The 23,231-nt window shown below is 42.8% G+C and overlaps 1 protein-coding gene across 1 annotated transcript in view; it reads right to left on the bottom strand.

The window, feature by feature from the left end:
* FAT4 (FAT atypical cadherin 4) overlaps positions 1–23,231 on the bottom strand; it is a 144,790-nt gene that overhangs the window by 71,126 nt on the left and 50,433 nt on the right. The gene's annotated exons all lie outside the window — the stretch shown is intronic.

The raw sequence follows: 23,231 nt of genomic DNA on the forward strand, positions 1-23,231 counted from the left end.
GAAGAAGTTCGTTTGGACTGAGGAGGCGGAGCGAGCATTTGAGGAACTAAAAAGGGCCTTCGCCTCGGAACAACAACTCCTGCATGTGGATTTACAAAAACCGATGAGAGTGGAAACTGACGCATCAGACAGAGCGATTGGGGCGGTGCTTCTGCAGCCAGGGAAGGAGGAGTCAGAGTGGAGACCGTGTGCCTTTTTTTCGCGAAAGCTGAACAAATCCGAGAGGAACTACACGGTGTATGACCGAGAACTACTAGCCATTCATGAGGCGTTCCGGAGATGGAGGCACCTGCTAATTGGCGCACAACATAAGGTGCAAGTGTGCACTGACCACAAGAACCTAGAGTATTGGAGGACGGCACGAGTGCTCAACCAACGGCAAGTGAGATGGGCCCAGGAGTTCTCCAAATTTAACTTTGAGATTTGTTACGTGCCAGGCCCAGAGAACATTAGGGCGGACGCTCTCTCACGCAAACCTGAATATTTGGAGGGGGAGGGAGCACCCGAAGAGAGACATGTCATTCCAGAGGACCGCTGGGTGTGTGGGGCGGCATTGGTGGGACAAAGAGAACTGGTAGAGGAAACAGAGAATGATGAATACGCCCAGAATAAGCTCAGAGGTCTTAGGGGTGAGGGAGAGGAACCAGGGGGTTTCGAGGAAAGAAATGGAGCTTTGTATTACAAAGGGGCACTGTATATCCCTGAAGGAGACTTAAGGGGGAGGGTACTCAAGCAGTTGCACGACAGCCCCACAGCGGGGCATTTTGGACAACACAAAACCATGTGGTTGGTCACCAGGGAATTTTGGTGGCCTAAGGTGAGGGAAGATGTACGGGAGTATGTAAGAGGGTGTGAGCAATGCCAGCGAGCCAAAGGGGAGAGGCGGGCACCGGCGGGGCTATTAGAACCCTTACCAACCCCAGAAAGACCTTGGGAGGCAGTGTCGATAGATTTTATGACTGATCTGCCGAAGTCCAAGGGGAAAACAGCCATCATGGTGGTGGTAGACCTACTAACAAAGATGTGCCACTTTGTAGCCTGCTCGCATGCAGTCACGGCGGAAGAGACAGCGAAGTTATTTGTAGAACACATTTTTAGGTTGCACGGGGTGCCATTGAGGGTGGTCTCAGACCGAGGAAAACAATTTACTTCCAGGTTCTGGAGGAAGCTCATGAGCTTACTGCAGGTGGAGGTCAACTTTTCGAGTGCCCGGCACCCTGAAACCAACGGGCAGGCGGAAAGAGCAAACGGGGTCCTCCAGCAATACCTGAGGTGTTATGTCAATGACAGAGAGAATGACTGGGTAGAAAAGTTGGCGCTGGCGGAATTTGCCTACAACAATGCCGAGAATGTGTCCACAGGGATGAGCCCCTTCTTGGCTAATTATGGGTGTCATCCCAGGGCTTTCCCAGGTGGAGAAGGGGAGAGATGGGGTGTCCCGGCAGCCGAGCATTTTGTAGAAGAAATGGAAGCAATCCATCGTCAGCTCCAACTCAACTTAGAAAGGGCGAAGGAAGAATACAAGAGGCAGGCAGACAAGAACCGAAGGGAAGGTGAAACCATAAGGGTGGGAGATAGGGTGTGGCTGTCAACCCAAGGGTTGCCGTTCAAAGGAGGTTGTAAGAAATTAAGACCCAGGAGATTGGGTCCCTTTGAGGTCATTCAACAGGTCAACCCAGTGGCTTTCAGGCTCCGGTTACCCAACCACATGAAACTGCACCCAGTATTTCACAGGTCGTTACTGTCACCGTATGAGGGGGGACGAGAAGGGATGGCCACTCGGGGACCGGTCATAGAAGAAAGGGAATGCAGCAGCCATGTGGCAGAAATCCTCGACGCCAGGTGGAAGGGGGATCAGGTGGAGTATTTGGTAGCGTGGGAAGGAGAACCGGAGTCAGAAAACACTTGGGTAATGGCAGAAGATATCAATGACGAGGTATTGATAGAAACGTTCCATCAAAGGTTCCCAAGGAAACCTCAGCCTGTGGAGAGGTTCCGGAGGGAATACTTTGGGACCACCGATGAGGAGGAGGAGTTGGAAGGATTCTCGGAATCGGAAGGGGAAGGGGAGATGGACTCTGAGGAGGAGGAGTACTTCGAGACCAGGAACCGCAACAGGTGGAGAGAAGTGTTCGAGACATCGGAAGATGAAGGAAGTTCATTCCGGGGTTTTGCCTCCTCACCGCCCGTAGAGGAGGGGGCGAGAGGGGATGAAGGGGGCCCTGGAGGGGAGGTGGATGTCAGGGAACTGCCATCGGAAGGAAGGGAAGTGAAAGGGCTCACACAGGTTGGGAGAGACTCAGCAGCTGAAGAGGGAACCAGTAGGGGGAGAGGAGCTGAGCTGAGGGAAAGGGAGCTGGAGGGATGGCTCAGAGACACTTCCAGCGAAAACAGTGGGGAGGTTTCAGGACCTCCTGTAGGGACACCCACTCCTCGCCGGAAACTGTCACGCAGAGAGTCCAGAAGACGTGTTTCCGTTAAGGAGCTTTTATGTTGGAAGCGATTCCGAAAGCAACCACTGTCGGAATCTGCCAGCGACTGACGGAGCCATGTTTAAGGGGCTCCGTTACAGACAGAGGTTTGCAAACTTGACCAAACTCTGAGGGACTAGGATTTTACACACAAGCAGCTCATCGTCCCATCACAGCACACTACCATTTCGTTAAAAATAAAACACAGAGGAAACTGGTGTGATGGTGGGCAACTGATTTTTAGAATTCTTTTTGCTCTCTTCCTCACCATATACATTAATCTGTCACATCCCATAAGATATTCAAATAAGCTTCTCTTTTGCCCCAAAGAAACTAATCACATCTCAAGTAATTTTTTTCACCAGCACAAACAACATCTCAACAAAGAGTATCGTGACATCTTTCAAAACTAACAAATTAGTCAACGAAAGCTGAGTCCAGCTCAATAGCTGAATGAAATGACATCCTTAGCTTACAAGTATATGTGCATGGTTTGTTGGAAGTGGATTATAAACTGTGATCAACACACACACACACACACACACACACACAAACACACACACACACGAAATAACAACACGCCTCTGATGAAGTGGACTCTAGTCCACAGAAGCAAATGCCATAATTAATTTACAAAAAGGTGCCACAAGATTCTTCATTGTTGTTTTTCCTGCAACAAATTAACACTCTGGGAATGTCTATCTTCATAGTGGGGCTGCCTTTGAAAAATTTCAGTTAGTCTAAATACAGCAGGGACCAGCCAAAGGGAATATATCTGCCATTTATGAAACAACTGCATTGGCTGCTGGCCCATTTCCAAATTCAATTCAAAGTACTTGTGCTTATCTTAGCTCTCAATGGCTTCATGTCAAAGGACCTAGAGGGGCACCTTCTCCTACATTAAAGGTGACAAATCTTCTTAAGCTAGAGGGCCATATTCCCTTCTGGAACACCTTCTGAGGGCCGTGTGCCAGCAGTAGGCAGGGCTAGAAGCAAAGGTGGGCCAAGCAATGAATATAACTTTTATCATTGTACAGTAGGCTATTTTCTGCACACACTCACACAGTCTGTCTTTCATCTAGGAAAGCAAGAGGCCTAATGGGAGTTCAGTGCAGTGGCACATTTCTGCCAGTCAAAAACACTCACGGTAATTGGTTCTCCAGTTCTGATGTAAAACCTTAGAGCACACTTGGCCAAACCGTGACTTGTCATATCCTACCACAGTGAAAGAGCAGGAAAAAGGAGTTGAAAGCAAATTCTTACAAAGTGTGCTTAGGAAGGGGCATACTAACAGTTCCACTGTTATTTGTACATGGGAATGGATCGCAGGCAAGTGCTATTTTTAGTAAAGACTGTAGTGTTTTATCTCTTTGCATAAAAATCCATCACACCAAAAAAACATTCATTAACTGCTGCGGCATGGGAAACAAAATTATTAGTGGGTGAAGAAATGCATGTGCCTGATAAATTTTATCCCTTTCAAACTGTGCGGAAACAGATGAATAAACATTACTGTATACATAGTCACTTAGATACCACTATTTGTACCACTTAATCCTAACACACCCTCTGTACATTTTCAGGCATGCTAAAGAGAATTCTGATACATTGTCTAATGAAATAAACACTAGAGCCATGGATTGATCCAAGGCCCTCTGTCCCAATGTATACTTCCTGCCTCGAATTCCCAAACAAAGATGCACTTTGTGTTTCTCAGCCTGGCTCCCCTGATTGAAACAAACTCATTTATAAGTCTAAATATTCTGTCAAATCAGTTTGTGCAAAGATTTATTGGGGTGTCGAGTTAAGCCACTCCAGGGCAAGCCTGGAAGGGGAAGGCAAAACATAAATCTAGAGCGCTGTCCCAGTTTCATAAGAGCCAGCAATGCAGACAAGTTTCTCGCATACATCTTGTCTGGGGCTTCTGCATGTATAGGGCAATTGATTTTATTTCACAAATTAAGATGATTATTTCTATTAATCACTACGTATCACCTAGCAGTCAAAGGCATGTGTTCCTGGGGCCTGAGAGTACTCCTTGTCAAGGGCGAAGAAAAAAAACAACACAGGATGAATGACAGACAAACTGGGCAGCTGGCCAAGAATTGCAAGAACAGCCCAGTAGTGTGGACAAGAAGTGGTTAGCTCTCCTCTTGACACAGAAATGCCTTCGAAAGCCCACTGAGTGTGTGGTGACATAATAAAGAGTCGCGCTTTGTGCGCTTGCCATGCTGCTTGAAAAGCTGGAACTGAATAAGTCATTCCCCCTTTTCACTCACCCACATTCAAAGCAAATCATATTGCCTTGTTTAGCTTTCCTTGAAACTATTACAGCTTAAGTAATTGTTAAACTCATTTGCTGACCTTTTAAGATAGGGATAGCAACTTTTTTGATGAAGGAGAACTGAGGGCTGCACTGACAGGCACCCCTCCAAGAGCCAACTACCAATGTGGGTGTGACTATTGACACATCCCCTCACAAATTTACACACATGCTACCACATATGCAGGCACACAACATCCCTATCTGCACTATACATTTGAAGCAGTATCATACCACTTGAAACAGTCATGGCTTGCTCCCCCCTGCAAAGCATCCTGGGAACTGTACTTTAAGTGTGCTGAGAGTTGTTGGAATACCCTTATTCTACCTGCAGAGCTACAGTTTCCAGAGTTCCCTTGGAAGAGGGACTGACTGTAAAACCGCTTAGAGAATCAGCAGCCTTAATAAACTACAGTTCCCAGGATTCTCTGGCAGGAGCCATGGCAGTTTTAGGATGCTGCTTTAAATAAATAGTGCAGATGAGGCCTGATTCTCTCATTCTCACAGTCAATCTCCCCAATCTTTCAGTGATGATTAAGGTGAGAGTAGGTATCTGTATAAGTAAAACAACTCAGACACTCCAAGCAAGTACCAGGGGTCAGCAAACTTTTTCAGCAGGGGGCCAGTCCACTGTCCCTCAGACCTTGTGGGGGGCCAGACTATATTTTTGGAAAGAAATGAATGAATTCCTATGCCCCACAAATAACCCAGAGATGCATTTTAAATAAAAGGACACATTCTATTCATAAAAAAACATGCTGATTCCTGGACCGTCCGCAGGCCGGATTTAGAAGGCAATTGGGCCGGATCTGGCCTCCAGGCCTTAGTTTGCCTACCCATGAAGTAGACACTTCACATTTTACAGCATACTAGCAAATGTGGATTCTGAAGGCAATTTTCATATTCTAGACCTCCTAGGTGGGTACCCTCAGTTTTTGACTTGTTCTAATCTTGAGTGGTGACCCAGTCCCAGCTGACAGTGGTCTGTATTTCTCTTGTAAGTCTACATTTGATGTGGTTTGCGGTGCTACACAAAAAATAAAATAAAAAATGGTTTTGTGTGCGGTGATGTCTGAGTATGACCAACTCACCCAGGGCAGAGAGCCAACATACACATCCATTTCAAGTGGCTTTCCAGTGGTCACCATTCACAGGATGTCCTTAGAATCATAGAATCATAGAGTTGGAAGAGACCACAAGGGCCATCAAGTCCAACCCCCTGCCAAGCAGGAAACACCATCAGAGCACTCCTGACATATGGTTGTCAAGCCTCTGCTTAAAGACCTCCAAAGAAGGAGACTCCACCACACTCCTTGGCAGCAAATTCCACTGTCGAACAGCTCTTACTGTCAGGAAGTTCTTCCTAATGTTTAGGTGGAATCTTCTTTCTTGTAGTTTGGATCCATTGCTCCGTGTCCGCTTCTCTGGAGCAGCAGAAAACAACCTTTCTCCCTCCTCTATGTGACATCCTTTTATATATTTGAACATGGCTATCATATCACCCCTTAACCTCCTCTTCTCCAGGCTAAACATGCCCAGCTCCCTTAGCCGTTCCTCATAAGGCATCGTTTCCAGGCCTTTGACCATTTTGGTTGCCCTCCTCTGGACACGTTCCAGTTTGTCAGTGTCCTTCTTGAACTGTCGTGCCCAGAACTGGACACAGTACTCCAGGTGAGGTCTGACCAGAGCAGAATACAGTGGCACTATTACTTCCCTTGATCTAGATGCTATACTCCTATTGATGAGGCCCAGAATTGCATTGGCTTTTTTAGCTGCCGCGTCACACTGTTGGCTCATGTCAAGTTTGTGGTCAACCAAGACTCCTAGATCCTTTTCACATGTACTGCTCTCAAGCCAGGTGTCACCCATCTTGTATTTGTGCCTCTCATTTTTTTTTGCCCAAGTGCAATACTTTACATTTCTCCCTGTTAAAATTCATCTTGTTTGTTTTGGCCCAGTTCTCTAATGTGTCAAGGTTGTTTTGAAGTGTGATCCTGTCCTCTGGGGTGTTAGCCACCCCTCCCAGTTTGGTGTCATCTGCAAATTTGATCAGGATGCCCTTGAGTCCATCATCCAAGTCGTTGATAAAGATGTTGACTAAGACCGGGCCCAAGACAGAACCCTGTGGCACCCCACTAGTCACTCTTCTCCAGGATGAAGAGGAACCATTGATGAGCACCCTGTGGGTTCAGTCAGTCAGCCAGTTACAAATCCACTGAGTGGTAGCATAGTCAAGACCGCATTTTACCAGCTTCTTTACAAGAATATCATGGGGCACCTTGTCAAATGCCTTGCTGAAATCAAGGTAGGCTACATCCACTGCGTTCCCTTCATCTACCAGGCTTGTAATTCTGTCAAAAAACGAGATCAGGTTAGTCTGACATGACTTATTTTTCAGAAATCCATGCTGACTATTGGTGATCACAGCATTCCTTTCTAGGTGCTCACAGACTGTTTGCTTAATGATCTGCTCCAGAATCTTCCCTGGTATTGATGTCAGACTGACTGGGCGGTAATTATTTGGGTCCTCTCTTTCCCCCTTTTTGAAAATAGGGACAACATTTGCCCTCCTCCCGTCTGCCGGAACTTCGCCTGTTCTCCGGGAATTCTCAAAGATGACTGCCAGTGGTTCTGAGATCACATCTGCCAGTTCTTTTAATACTCTTGGATGCAGTTCATCTGGCCCTGGAGACTTGAATACATCTAAACTAGCCAAGTATTCTTGTACTATCTCCTTAGTTATTCTGGGCTGTGTTTCCTCTGCTGAATCATTTGCTCCAAATTCTTCAGGTCGGGCATTGTTTTCTTTATCGGAGAAGACTGAGGCAAAGAAGGCATTGAGGAGTTCAGCCCTTTCTGTGTCCCCTGTTTGCATTTCACCATCTTCTCCTCTGAGTGACCCCACTGTTTCTTTGTTCTTCCTTTTGCTACGAACATACCCATAAAAGCCTTTTTTGTTGCTTTTAACCTCTCTAGCAAGCCTGAGTTCATTCTGTGCTTTAGCTTTTCTGACTTTGTGTCTACACGTGCTGGCTATTTGTTTGAATTCCTCTTTGGTGGTTTCCCCCCTTTTCCATTTTTTGTACACATCCTTTTTTAATCTTAACTCAGTTAAAAGTTCTTTAGATAGCCACCCTGGCTTCTTTAGGCACCTTCCATGTTTCCGTCTCATTGGTATTGCCTGAAGTTGTGCTTTTACTATCTCCCTCTTAACAAACTCCCAGCCATCATGAACTCCCTTTCCTTTTAGTATTACTGTCCATGGGATCTCACCCAGCACTTCCCTAAGTTTTATGAAGTTGGCTTTCTTAAAGTCAATAAATTGAGTCCTAGTATGCTTGGCTGCTCCTTTCCGCTGTATAGTAAACTTCAGAAGAGCATGATCACTCGTGCCTAATGATCCTTCCACTTCTACCCCACTAACCAGGTCATCAACATTGGTTAGGACCAGATCTAAAATGGCTGTTCCTCTTGTTGCTTCTCCCACTTTCTGGACAATGAAGTTGTCTGCAAGGCCAGTGAGGAATCTGTTTGACCCTATGCTCTTGGCTGAGTTTGACATCCAACAAATATCCGGGTAAATGAATTCCCCCATTACTACTATCTCCCTTCCTTTTGCATGCTTGGCCATCTGTTCCAGGAAGGCATCATCTATGTCCTCCGTTTGGCTTGGGGATCTATAGTAAACTCCCACAATGAGGTCACTGTTATTCTTCTCTCCCTTAATTTTGACCCAAATGCTCTCACTTTGGCTTTGAGGTTCTAAATCTTGGATCTCTTCACAGGTATACACATCCCTGACATTTAACGCCACTCCTCCTCCTTTCTTGTCTGGTCTGTTTCTCTGAAATAGATTGTATCCCTCCATTATTACATTCCAATTGTGGGACTTATCCCACCAGGTTTCAGTGATGCCTATTATGTCATATTTAGTTTGCTGTACCAAGAGCTCAAGCTCATCTTGTTTATTTCCCATGCTTTGCGCATTAGTGTACAGACAATGAAGTCCATTAATCATTCCCCCTTGACTCTTATTTAAGGATTTTTTCCTCCCACCACTAGGTCTGCGTGCTGTTTGCTCCATTTGGTCTATGACATTTGGATGATCATCTTCATCAATTGATAGACTCCTACCTTCAGGAGCACTGTCTCCTTCCCCCACATTAGTCAGTTTAAAGCCCTCCTGATGAGGTTTCTGAGATTTTTGGCAAAAACATTCCTCCCAACCGTTGTGAGGTGCAGCCCATCGCTTGCCAGAAGTCCATCTTCAAGAAACTGCAGTCCGTGATCTAAGAATCCAAACCGTTCCTGTTTACACCATTTGCGAAGCCAGCTGTTCACTTCCACTATTTTTCCTTCTCTCCCTGGGCCATGTCGTTCAACTGGGAGGACAGATGAGATGGCAATTTGTGCATTTAATTGCTTCATTTTCCTGCCCAGAGCCTCGTAGTCTCTTTTGATCTTCTGGAGGCTATTGCTTGCAGTGTCATTGGTTCCCACATGAACCAAGAGGAGGGGGTATTTGTCAGTGGGTTTTATGATTCCTTGCAGTCGTTCAGTTACATCTTGGATCTTAGCCCCAGGGAGACAGCACACTTCCCGAGACATCTTGTCAGGCCCACAGATCACTGCTTCTGTTCCCCTCAGTAGGGAATCCCCTATCACCACTACACGCCTCCTCTTAGGTTTGGTCGGGGTTCTTCCATGAGCTGTTCGTTCCAAGGTTGCCTGCACATTCCCTGAGGACTGACTTTGCTGCTCGTCTTCATATACCTGATCGACTGTAATGAGGGAGAGATCCTCAAATGGAGTCTGCTCTTCGTCTTCCATGCTAGGGGAGAGGACCTCAAAGCGATTGTGTATTTCTAAACAATCAGAGCGAACCCTGGGCCTCCTACTTCTTTGAGTCACATTTCTCCATATATCTGGCTCCTGTGTTGGTGAACTAGCCTCCTTCTCAGGGGAGTCCCCTGTCTCCTCCTTGGTGGAGACGGTGTGCTCTGTTGCTTCCAAGAAGAGCTCCAGCTCTCTAATTCTTTGGAGCGTAGCTACACGTTCCTCCAGTTGCTGGACTTTGTCTTCTAAGAGGGCAATCAACATGCAATTGCTGCAGGTAAAGCTGCCTGCAACCTTTGGCAAGATGGCAAACATTGCGCAGGAACCGCAGGCGACTGCAGCTGTTCCCTCCCCCTCCATCTTGAGAACGTGTCGTTGGGGGTGGCTACAGCGGTCCTCCATCATAAAAAGCGTGAAGACAGGACAAATAACTCCCACCAAAAACAAAACAAAAAACCCTAGGTCTCCCCCAACAAACGTTTGAGACTAGCTCCCCTAAATCTAAAAGATGGATCAAACTGCTTGTGAACTTGGTCTCAGTAGCTTGCACTTTCTTCCTAAGGGTAATTTTACCAAGTTGTGAAATCGGTGCTGCATGGGATCTGCATGCCTCGATGTGCCTCAGGGTGTTATATATGAATGAATCATAGAATCATAGAGTTGGAAGAGACCACAAGGGCCATCGAGTCCAATGGCTTTCACTTCCCTACTAACTGAACACAGGACAGAATGGGGAGGAGGATCCCCATGTGAATTTTACACTTTACACCTGAATAACCCGGGCCTCAGAACTTTAGTCTTACAGACAGTGTGTCATTCCCTTCGGAAAAGTCTGGTGATTTTTCTTTAAGCCAGCATTAAACTTTCTGCAGCTAGCATTACCTTCAGTCATTAAAATCTGTTTTAGCCATCTGCCAGGCTGATACAAACGCTTGGCAAGCACCTTTTCATAGGATACGTTAAGAATAAAATACTGGAATTTTATACATTTGGGAATCATATAGTTTACAACTTTATGTTTAACTAAATGAGATGTATCACTGTTTAATAATATATGGATTTCAGGGGCATGCATATTACCATTCTAGGTGGGGGAGAAGCCAGGTTGCAGTTTAAGGGCAGAAATGTCACCAACAGTAAATTTATAAATGAGCAATTAGGTTTATAGGTGTCACTTCATACTATTGGTGCATTCAGTGGTGCCTGTTAGATTGAGACCAGACAGGAATTTATTTTAGATTAATCTTATCAAGCTAGGTAGCTGTCAAAACCATAGGAAATGTTCCTTTTGTGTATGTATATCACTTGACTCAGTTGATAGACTATAGAGTCCACATTACACAAGATGTGAATCATCAGAACCTACCCCTCATCTTCTTACTGTAACACCTCTATAAAGAACCTTTCTCCTCTGTTATTTCCATTACACACTTCTGAAGTGCTTCCTAAAGATTTACAATAATGGATGTGAAAAGAAACAGATGAAACAGATTGACCAGGATGACCTTTCTAGTGTTTAACAGAGATACTTTTTCAAAATGGTTTCTTGCATATTTACAGGCTTTTCCTTTTAAAGAAGCCTTCTCTTTCCATGCAGTTTTTGACTCTGCCTTCCATAGTCTGGGATATCAACAAAAAGTCCACCGAGTGACATGGATAGTCCTGCTTTTCCAAAACACCTTCTATGCACGTGGGGTTCTTGTTACACCCCCTGCCTCCCCCCCAAGACCCATTTCACAAACTGATGTGCATTATAGCAAGAGGCTGGGGTGGTTTGTACTGCAAAATCTGATCTGCAAGCACACATACACAGTTTGGTGTCCAGAATTCATTTGAGCAGATTCTAGCTCTACTCACAAGCACTTACACTGCAGAAAGGATGCACACTATTTTCAATGATTCATTCTTTCATTTGCACAAGCTTCTGAAAAACTGCTCCAGAAAATTGAGGAACCTTCTAGAACAATTAGAGAGATGATGCAGGGATCTGCAGGTAGAAGGGGGAATTGGACAAAATCAGCTCTCCTTTCCAACTGTCCCTTCCACAAATGGAAGAAGCCCTTTCCTTTGCAGAAGGGACACTCTGAATACAATCCAGTGTCATCGTCCCCCTCCTTAATGTTGAACATTAGACTTTGCTCACAAGCTCTAGGTGTATGCAGTGTTGCATGATCACTTGCGCTGATTTATTTTATTTATGGAAAATACTGCTAACTCACAACAGAAAAATACCAAAGTGGTCCACAACAACTATACAAAGAACCATACAATAAAAACCATATAAAAAGGTTACAATAAAAACCGTATTTTAAAAAGTTTAAATAAGAAATCAGGTAATCGTTGTGGAAAGAGGTGTTCTGAACTGCTCACATAAACCTGACAGAACAGAAAGGTTTTCAGCAGTTGAAACAAAAGAAGCCTACTGAATTTCTGTTGGCGGAGTATTATTCCACAGGGCTGGATTGATGACATTAAAGCTCTATTACTTGCTGCTGTCAAATGAGCCTCAAGCAATGGCCAGTGAGTGACATTTCTACAGATGATCTCAGTGACTGAGCTGAGATATAAGGATTTTGGAAGTTCCTGAGATACCCTGGACCTAAGCTATTCAGGGCTTTGCAAATTAATGCAAGGGCCTTGAAACTGGCCCAGCTGTAGCAGCCAGTGCAGATGCTTTAACAACAGGGTCACGTGTTGTTATTCAGAAGCCCCCATCAGCAATTGCAGGGGCATTCCATGGAGAGCAATGCTGTGCTGACAGACCCAGGCACTTCAATGTACCTTTTATACATTGAAGTGTCTTCAACCTGTGTTCTTCACCACTACTTTCCTTGTGTGGAATCTGTACATCCAGCAGTCAATTGTTGTTGTTTTCTCTAAAGAAGCAAACCCACTGGAAATAAGAAAAGGGTGTGACAAGTGCCACAGCCAATATAACAACAGCCACATCAGAAATAAAGAAAAGCCATTTACAGATTATTCACATTTTCAATTGCATTTTGAAAAAGGATAGGAAAAAATTATATATATTTGTTATGTTTCCCAGATATTGGAAGTAGCCTGGTTTGTCGTTAACACCCCCCACCCACCCCCCACACACAAACACACACCCATACCTACTAAATGAACAGGGTGACCAGCAATTATCCCAGGTAGCAACTGGTAGCAATGGGGTGCAGCACAAATTAATATCATATTTCAACACCTCTCCTACTTAGAATGACACTAACAAATACAGAGGGGAAGCCTTTTGGCAAAATGCTTGCAAATAGTCACTGAGTTACATTAGAGCTCTAATGTAAACATTTAGGGGGAACATGTAATGAATTGCATTTCCTCTGCAAGAACTGGGTTTCTAAACAGAAGTAAAAATAGCCCCAACAAAGAAAATTCAGTGTTTCCCCCCCAAACCCAGTAATAATCAGAATCCCTAGCAAAGGCCAGATATCATTGCAAGATGCAGAATGAGGCGGCTGAGTTTGCAGGATAAGTCTTTGCTGGTTACTTTGTTACTGTCTTCACAACTGAAGCATTATCTGCAAATGCTGACAGCTCTCTTCTCTACACCTCTTACAGTAGAGGCAGAGGGTAGCTAGAGTGGCTTAGGCCTGTATTTTCAACCTTGGAATAAAAGGAAGACCGCTTCCTTGATTCAAGGCTATCTCTGGGAAAGGCATCCAGACTTCCAAAGCCGTTTTGGACTTTGCAGATGAGTCATTTTGGGAGCTAACAGAAGGAGGAGAGAGATGAAAAGAGGTTTCGAAAGTAGTCTAACCTCAGAGGACTGAAAAGCTCCTGTCAAAGACCATATGAGGACAGTTACAGATAGGTAGCCGTGTTGGTCTGCCATAGTCAAAATAAAAAAAATCCTTCCAGTAGCACCTTTAAGACCAACTAAGTTAGTTCTTGGTATGAGCTTTCGTGTGCAAGCACACTTCTTCAGATACACTGAAACAGAAGTTGCCAGATCCTTCTATATAGTGAGAAGGTGGGGAGGGGTATTACTCAGAAGGGTGGTGGGAATGGGAGATAGGTAGATAGCTGGGATGAGCCTGCTGACGACTCTTAACGACTGTAATGGGTCTTACAGGAAAAGGCAAGGGGTGAGAAGGTGAGAAATGGCTTAGTCATGTATAATGGGATAAGAATCCAATGTCTTTGTTCAAACCAGGTTTCTCCATGGTTTTAAGTTTGGTAATGAGTTGCAATTCAGCAGCTTCTCTTTCCAGTCTATTTCTGAAATTCCTTTGTAGTAAAACAAACTACAAATTTACTTTACTACAAAGTAAATTGTTTTACTACAAAGGAATTTCAGAAATAGACTGGAAAGAGAAGCTGCTGAATTGCAACTCATTACCAAACTTAAAACCATGGAGAAACCTGGTTTGAACAAAGACATTGGATTCTTATCCCATTATACATGACTAAGCCATTTCTCACCTTCTCACCCCTTGCCTTTTCCTGTAAGACCCATTACAGTCGTTAAGAGTCGTCAGCAGGCTCATCCCAGCTATCTACCTATCTCCCATTCCCACCACCCTTCTGAGTAATACCCCTCCCCACCTTCTCACTATATAGAAGGATCTGGCAACTTCTGTTTCAGTGTATCTGAAGAAGTGTGCTTGCACACGAAAGCTCATACCAAGAACTAACTTAGTTGGTCTTAAAGGTGCTACTGGCATATGAGGACAGTGAGGAGTAAATACCTAAACCAGGTTTCTTCAACCTCTTCAAACCAAGGAGCCCCCGTTATAATAATAATATTTATTATTATTATTTATACCCAGCTGGGTTTCCCCAGACACTATGGGCGGCTCCCAACAGATTAAAAACAGAATAAAACAGGCATAGGCAAACTGCAGCCCTCCAGATGTTTGGGGCTACAATTCCCATCATCCCTGACCACTGGTCCTGTTAGCTAGGGATGATGGGAATTGTAGTCCCAAACATCTGCAGGGCCAGAGTTTGCCTATGCCTGGAATAAAACATCAAACATTAAAAACTTCCCTCAACAGGGCTGCCTTTAGATGTCTTCTAAAAGTCAGGTAGTTGTTTATTTCCTTGACATCTGATGGGAGGGTGTTCCACAAGGCAGGTGCCACCACCAAGAAGGACCTCTGCCTGGTTCCCTGTAACTTTGCTTCTCGCAATGAGGGAACCCCCAGAAGGCCCTCAGAGCTGGACCTGAGTGTCCCGGCAGAAGCACACACACATTTGGACACCCATTTCTTATTTTGTTTTACCAAATATATGCATAGTACTAGCACTCCTGTTGTGATCCAGATTGAATCTGGCTACAACCCATTGGTGGATCTCAAGCCACCAATGATCTTAAGCACTAAACCACCAATAAGTGGGAGCAGGGAGAGGGAGAAGGAGAGGGAGGGAGGGAGGGAGGGAGGGAGGGAAGGGATACCCAACTCCCTTGCTAGCTTAGAAGGATTTTCTTCCACACTACCCTGTGACAACACACGCTAAGAACTTTGTAACTTTGTATGGTACCTATTAATGGCAAGAAGAATGTGCCGAAAGTTCACTTACTAAGGTAGAGGCTATAAAATTGTCCATAATAGAGCAATTAAATCATAAAGAGATATGGCTAGCATCTGAGTTAATTTATAGATTTTTATTTTTATTTTAGATTCCCATCAAAATCTCCAAATCTTCAACATTACTTAATCACTCTGGAGACCATGGCAAAACAGTGAAACTGCTTAGTTCTCCTTTTTTGCATACCATTCATTTGCAGAGCAAACTTATTATGTAAAAATGACATCCTAAAAGTGAAATATAATATCCACTAATGATTTTTGCAGATATCGTCGTAGAGCAGTAACAAATTTCATCAGTGTCAACCTCTGAAGGAAAACAAGGATTGTAACCAAAGAAGAATGATGAAAAATTAATTGGTTGGATGAAGCATTTGAAGGCTGAAACAATGAAATGAGAACTAGTGAGCATGTTAAGGAGAGCATCATCCTGCATTTCAAGTATAAACCTAGTTCAACTTCCATATCTATTTTTTTTTTTAAAAAGACAATACAATAGATGCCTGCCTTGGAGACTGAGATACTATAAGCTTTCTGTACACCACCCGTATTTCAAGAATGAGCTCCAGGAATATCTCCACAATCCATGCCAGGCTGTGATAGGCAAAGAGGGGGGAGAGGAGGATGAAATTGGCAAAGAGCTGAGACCAGGAAAGAGAGACTAGAAGAGGCAGGTACTCCCCTCCCCCAGAAACCAGGAGCTCTGGACTGGGAGGCAGGGATCTGGCCTTTTCTCTTCCTTCCCAGGAACAGGAGAACATCAGTGGAGTCAAGAGTGGGCTTCAACCAACTGCTGGAGGTGGGGGAACCAGAGTCATAAGGGGGAATAACAGCTGAGCCGCTCAGGACCAGATGATGTTTCCACCACTGAAACAGACCCATCCTCCTCAATCTGCATACTTAACATTCCCGCAAGGCACAGCAGCCTTGCAAATAAGCTCGCCTAACCTCACCTTTACAAGCTTGGTGGATGGGTGTGTCAACTCATTGGGAAAACTCTGTTGCTTCTATGCTGTTCTGAACTCCTTGCCTTGTTTCTTGGACTCCTTAAACTTGGACTTTTGCTTATGGCCCAGCTAATCCCACTGTTCCTATTATTTGTTCTGAACTTTGAGGCTGCTGTGACTCTATGTCTGTTGCTGAGCCTGCACCATTAATCTGCCTCAGTAAATATGAATAAACTATTAAGAAGATAAATTTGGGGGAAAGAAAAAGGATTTTTAAATGTTATATATAATCATGATTATATCAACAACTGTATGGAAATGTTTTCAAATACTACATTAAAAAAGTTTAAATGTTTCAAGAAAAAAGTAGAATTTTTAATTTAATCAAAATAAATACTTGCATTTATTTCCCGTTCTTAGGAAGCTAATAGCCATTCAATCAGGAAATCCTCTTCCTCAGTAAGTCAATTAGGGTTTGAATAAAACTGCAGGTCAGTGGCAAATGACAAGTGCATTTGTCATCTTCATAAGATGACTGAAAAGCAAAGATTGGTTTCATTTAAATTCAGTTAGCACGTACCAATTATTAGGGATTGGTAACATTTTATTTTAACTGCTGCTAAACTAATCTTGTTTACTCTAAACTGAAATATGTATTATAAATACATATAATGTTCTTTAAGCGGGAAAAGCAACCTACAAAACTCTCCCATTTAGTGCTTAGAAATTCTTTATAAAGTTGGCTGTGACTGATGCTAACACCTTTACTACATAGCTTCACAGTAGGAGTTCTTTGCCTTGTTAGCAAAACCAGACAAAAGCCATAGAGCGAAAAAAAAATGAATGAAGCCATTTGTATCTTCAAAAGACTTCAGGGTAAAAAACAGCAGAGCACCTGCTGGTTTTTCTATCCTCAAGCATGCTTGACTGAAGCCTAAACCCATAATAATTTCTGATCTATAAAGTTCACAGTGGCAATTAAGAATGTTGCAAACTACTTGTGCTCCTGGGAGAATCCCTCTGAATTCAACAGTGTTTCTAAGTTAACATCTTTTGAACCACATCCTAGGTGCTCTAAGACGCAGAACGGATTGACTGGGAAACCAAGGAGAATAAGGAGTGATGATCTAGCAGGAAGGGGGTGCGGGACTCACCTGATCCCAATAGACAGTTTTATTCTGTTTTTAGTGATCTGTCGGGAGCCGCCAGAGTGGCTGGTGAAACCCAGCCAGATGGGAGGGGTACAAATAATAATAACAATACTATTATTATTATTATTATTATTATTATTATTATTATTATTATATCCTATTGCATATGGGATAGGCTATGTATCAGCAAGTGAGATAACCAGGAAATCTTCCTCTAATTAAACTGGCACAGTTTGCCAATATCTAGCCATCTGAAACTGCAAGTAACCAAACATTTTATTAGGCTACCAAGGAAAGCTTTAAGTGTTCAGAATTAAAGTGAAAGAATACCAGAAACAAGACCACAGCATCCCAGGACTATTTTTTGATTCAGCCAGAGAAGCTCCACTGAGTCTTCATGAGACATCTAATGAGCTTGCACAAATACTACATAGATGATAAAGGAAGTAACGCTTGTGCAGTACATGAATTGGAAATGTTGAACAGGGTATGAATGCTGGCAGTGCCAAAAGAATTGAAAGGAATAGCTTTGTCCACCTCAGCAGTTCTTTGTGTGATGTGATACATACCTATATTTGTGCAAGCAGTGGTTGTTATCCATACCACATTGCATGAACTGACACAACTTCTACTTCATTTCCCTATTTTTTTCCCATGCATGTCAATGAAGAGGCATGAGCATTTGCATGAAGATTGAGACTGAAGTTGTGTATCATACCGTCAATTGCCTAAAACCTTCCATTGCTACTTTTGGGAAGTGGGACTGAAACTAAATCACTGCACTAATGGCTCTAATTGGTTCTGTAGCAAACAGTGTTTTAAAAACACATAGTGGTACCTCAGGTTAAGTACTTAATTCGTTCCGGAGGTCCATTCTTAACCTGAAACTGTTCTTAACCTGAAGCACCACTTTAGCTAATGGGGCCTCCTGCTGCCGCCGTGCCGCCGGAGCACAATTTCTGTTCTCATCTTGAGAGGTACCACGGTATCTTAGAACCTTCCTGACACTAAAAACTAGCTATTTCATAATACCTCTCAAGGCCTCCATCTTCTTTCGTTGTCTACAATATACTAACTGGGAAGTGTGCAGAATTATGCAATTGGACAAATTCAGCATCCATTTAAAAACAAAACACCACAACCATGAGCTTGTAGTTCTGGCATGAGAGACTTGCAAATTTGTGGAAAATACACAAAAGAATATTTCAGGACAGTGAGAGGCTAAAAAACCTGAAATGAAATATGACTAGGATGAAACAGGAAGTCGAATGAGAAGCATGCCCACAGGGGCATCAGAGAGGGGCCAAATGAAGATGTTTGTGAGCTGGAACTGCTTGAGATGCAAAGAACTGAGGGCAGGAGTCTGATGAGATTAAAATAAGAAAACAAACCCTGGAAATGCGGTTGAACTGTAACTAGAAGCAGGGTGCCGCCATTCGAAGGAAGGTCAGTATGTTTGCTGTTAGTGGCAGCTGAGAAATGTGAGCTGGGAGTGCAATATTGGGTTTTTTGAATAGGGTTTATGGCAATGCATATCCTATGTGCAAAGCTGAGAAACAATGCTAAGTGAAACATCATTAGAAAAATGAGGATTAGAGAGATGGCGACAGAAATAAGTAAAGTTGTCAAGATTACTGCTGTATTGATAATTCATTGGATTATTTCTAACTGAGATGTTTGTGCTGTTTTAAATTGCAGTTATGTCAATCAGCGCAAGAATTTCAATGTTTAATTCACTGGTGGTGTTTGGTAAAATATTCCCCTGATTTCCATCTATGAGAAAAAATGAGCATCACTGTTGCATTAATCAGTGTGCTATTTCAGACTGGGGTACAGCTCATAACCCTACATACTTAGCAGTGAACTATTTTATTTTATTTTATTTTATAATCCACTCTTCCTTCCAGGACCTCAAGGTGGCATACATGGTTCTTCCCCCTCCCTCACAACAACCTCATAACTTTTTGGCTACATGTAGTGGTCAGGCTGTCGGACCTGAGAGACCAGGTCTCAAATCCCTACTCAGCCACGAAGTTCACTGGATGACCTTGGGTCAGTCACTCTATCTCAGCCTAACCTACCCCACAGACATTTTGTGAGAATAGAATTAGGGGGACAGAGGCAGATTTAAGGCAGCATGACCGGTCCACCGCACTGAGCATCAAGCCTAAGAGATGCTACAGGGTGTTGCAATGATGATGCCGTGAACTGAACAGAATGAAAGGAGAGAGGTTGGGGGGATGCCAAATGTTGGGCTCACACAGGGCACTGCTGAAATTTGAATGACCAAAGTCTACTCCTGAGGGGGAGAACCATGTACACTACTTTGACTTCCTTTGAGGAAACATGGGATACAAACGTAAATAACAATTCAGCTTGCCAAAATGTCCAACCACTGACTATTCCTAGAAACAAACCCATAAAATAGTGTGCTTAGTATTCTAGTTCTGCATGAAGTGCTTACAGATAGGCAGTGACTTTGGTAACTTGAGAGACCAGCAAAAGCTGCAAAGAAAAGAAAAATCTATACATTATATTAATACTGAAATATATTGTGTTAGACCATTGTAAATTCTAAATGAATCCAATTGCATCAAAGGCCTTCTTCTCACATTACACAAAGTGTCTTATAAGCTCACTTTTGCTGAGCAAGACCTCCGAAGCAAAGATGGGGGAAAAAGGTTAATCAAAACATGCGAGTGCAAAAATGCAAACTACTCAGATCTGTCAAAATTAATGATGGTGGCAAGAAGGAAACAATACAGTTCTCCTTTCTAGACTGCCAGAACCTGCATGGTCTGCGTCATGTTAATAAATGTTGCAGAAAAAAACTATGCTGCTCCTCTAGTTGTGGTATTTATGTATTTTATAGTCTATGATTTTAAATGCAAGAGGGAATACTCTATTAAACAATGGAATCTCCTGCAATCTGAATAGCCTCTTCAGGGCACAGAAAATTCTAAACATTCCCTTAGCATTCCACAGAAAATATATATGCTAAAGGCCAACTTATAAGGGGAAATTCGTACACAAAAAAAGGTAGACTGGGCATACCATTCAAAACAGGTTTACATCCGGATATCCCAAACACAGAACCAAACCACGCATTATGCTAAATGCCTAGTTTGCACTTGTATTGTTAAATCTAAAAGGTAGCATAATCCAGAATGGAACTTGAGCAGAGAGGGATTAATTTTTCGCAACACACCATACAGCCACAAGTGGCACAGAGTGCTTAAAAAAACAACAACCATGGAGAAAAATGAAAACAGTAACAATCCCCTCCTAAAGATTTTGGTGAAATTTCTTCTTTGCCTCCACTCTCCATCAATCTTCCTTGGTTTTTTTACCCATCCAATCAATGAATGTTTGGGGGGGGGGAAGGTTTGAAATCTTCAGCACAGCTCTAGTTAAAAATAACAAATCTGAATCTGAATCTATGGCCAAATGATTTTGTTTCTACAGCATCAATTCCTAGTGCTGCATTTATTGTTACATTATCTCTGTTGAATTCATACCTTACTTATTAGCTTACATTCCTAAGATTGTTCCTGCCTGTCTGCATCTCATATACAGCTTTATGTATCTCCAAAGACGATATTCAATATTCACTGTGTTATGCAGCCAGATCTGAAACCTACTGCCAACTATAAAGATATCATACATTCAATTCTTATTTAATGAGAGTGTAGCTCATAAATTATATCAGCTTTTTTAGAGAGAGAGAGAGAGAGAGAGAGAAATGGAGTGGTATCAAAATGATGTGTCACCAAGTGCAAATTGCGTTGGAAAAATGCAAGGTCAAAGGCCCATTTAGGCCACAGCCTAAGCACATGCAGACTTGAAGGCAGAGTTCTACTGAAATAAGAGACTTATTTTCAAGAACTGGCTGGAATCCAAAAAGCTACTTTAGGTGAGTACAAGACCTAGCGGGTACCCAGTGGGATTTTCAAATGTTGTTCTTTCAACAGGAGACCCCCATATCACAAGATGTTTCGAAACTTCTTTCAGTTTCAAAACTACTTTGCAATTTGGTATACGGGAACCCTATCCAAAGGTCCCTTTGGCACGCACAGCTAGTTGCAACCTGAGGAGAGACTCTAAAGACGACCTCAGTATGCAGGCAGGCTGGTATGGGAACAAGCATTCATTCAAGTACAGTGGTACCTCGGGTTACAGACGCTTCAGGTTACAGACTCCGCCAACCCAGAAACAGTACCTCAGGTTAAGAACTTTGCTTCAGAATGAGAACAGAAATCGTGCGGCGGCGGTGCAGAGGCAGGCCCCATTAGCTAAAGTGGTACATCAGGTTAAGAACAGTTTCAGGTTAAGAACGGACCTACAGAACGAATTAAGTTCTTAACCCGAGGTACCACTATATCTTGGTTCTAACCTTTTAATGCAATTTAACACCAGCACTTTGAATTGTGCTTGGAAAAAGACCAGAAGGCAGAGCTGTTTTTGCAGTGTCTTTAAAATACACCAGGCCCAAGCTGTGTACCCACCATACATTTGGTGCACATTTAAAACACATTCCCCCGAAACCCGAGAACTACAGTTTATCCCAGCATCCGAAACAAACTAAAGTTTCCAGGATTCTTAGGGGGAAATGGGCTTTAAATGTATACTGTGTTCACTGCCTCAACCTAGTAGATGTACTTAACTATCTGCAATTTGTTAACAGTCTTTGAAGCAGGTCCAACTGTGAGACATTGTAGTAGACTCTCCTAAATGCTACCATAATATGGATAGCTAACTCGCTTCATTACTTTAAACTGGATTAATGTTCTTTGGGTCAGGTCCACACTGTTTTGGCAACGATTCTGAATCAATGGTTACAACAATTAAATTTAGCTGTAGCGATAATAACACAGCCACTTATAGTGAAATGAGACACTGAAAATCATCATCACTCCAAATCATTTTGCTTTTATTGAAAGGGCCAAAGCTTTTAGGATGATAAAAATGAGTTCCTCTTGGTATTTACCCATAATTCTAAATCATGAGTCATTACGGCTTCAAAAATATTGAAATAATTGAAGCAAAGGAAATAAAAGGATATGCATCTTTTCTGGAACTCGAATCGTTCCCACCAAAGAAGGAAAACCATGCATAGAATTCGCCTGCTAGTCTGGAAAAAATTTAAAGCTGACCACTACAATGTAGTAGCTTGTATTTCCATCCACTGTTTAATTAAAAAATGGAACCTTTACCCCATCTGTAGTTGAATGCATATAATAATTCATTTAAGACAGTAGCACTCTGTCAAAATTCACTGCTTTCTTTGTGAAGTTTGTCAGTTTACAAGACTTTCCAGACACAGCCATGAGCAAATTATATTCATACAAATTATGCTGTGTTTCAGTATTATTTCCACAAAACAAAGCAAGTAATTAATGCACATGATTCAGAATTACATCTGAAACAAAACAGTCACAATTCTCCAGGGTACAAAAGTTCAATTCAGTCATTCAAGCATGAACCCAAGTAACCAAATTCAGTTAAAACAGCAATTATTTAAATGTTAATTATTCAAAGTCTCATTTTGTGCAAATTCAAATAGTAGCAGTGTCATGATGTATCAACTCTCTTAAGTATCACACTTATATTAACTTCTGCTTAAAATGTGAATGTTCACCAGTTCCTTCTGTTCAGTGATGTAGTTCCTATATTCAAACTGGATTGTTAACTGAGTACTTACTTGAAAAGCAGAAAGGCAAAAGCAGTCTTTCCTATCATCAAGAGGTAGATGCTTCAGATACCAGATCTGAGTGGTCATGAAAAGGCAGCAAGTTGTTGTTGTTTATATATTTTACTCCCAAGGAAAGGTGTTTGACAGATTTTCTAACTCAGGTACCAAAATAAATAACCTGATCATGGGTAATATGACCTTAACTTGCATCAGAGCATCTAGCACAGCCTTTCTCAACCTGTGGGTCCCCAGATGTTGTTCA

The sequence above is a fragment of the Podarcis pityusensis genome (genome assembly GCF_964106645.2).
Source record: "Podarcis pityusensis genome assembly, chromosome: 9".
Classification (NCBI taxonomy): Eukaryota; Metazoa; Chordata; class Lepidosauria; order Squamata; family Lacertidae; genus Podarcis; species Podarcis pityusensis.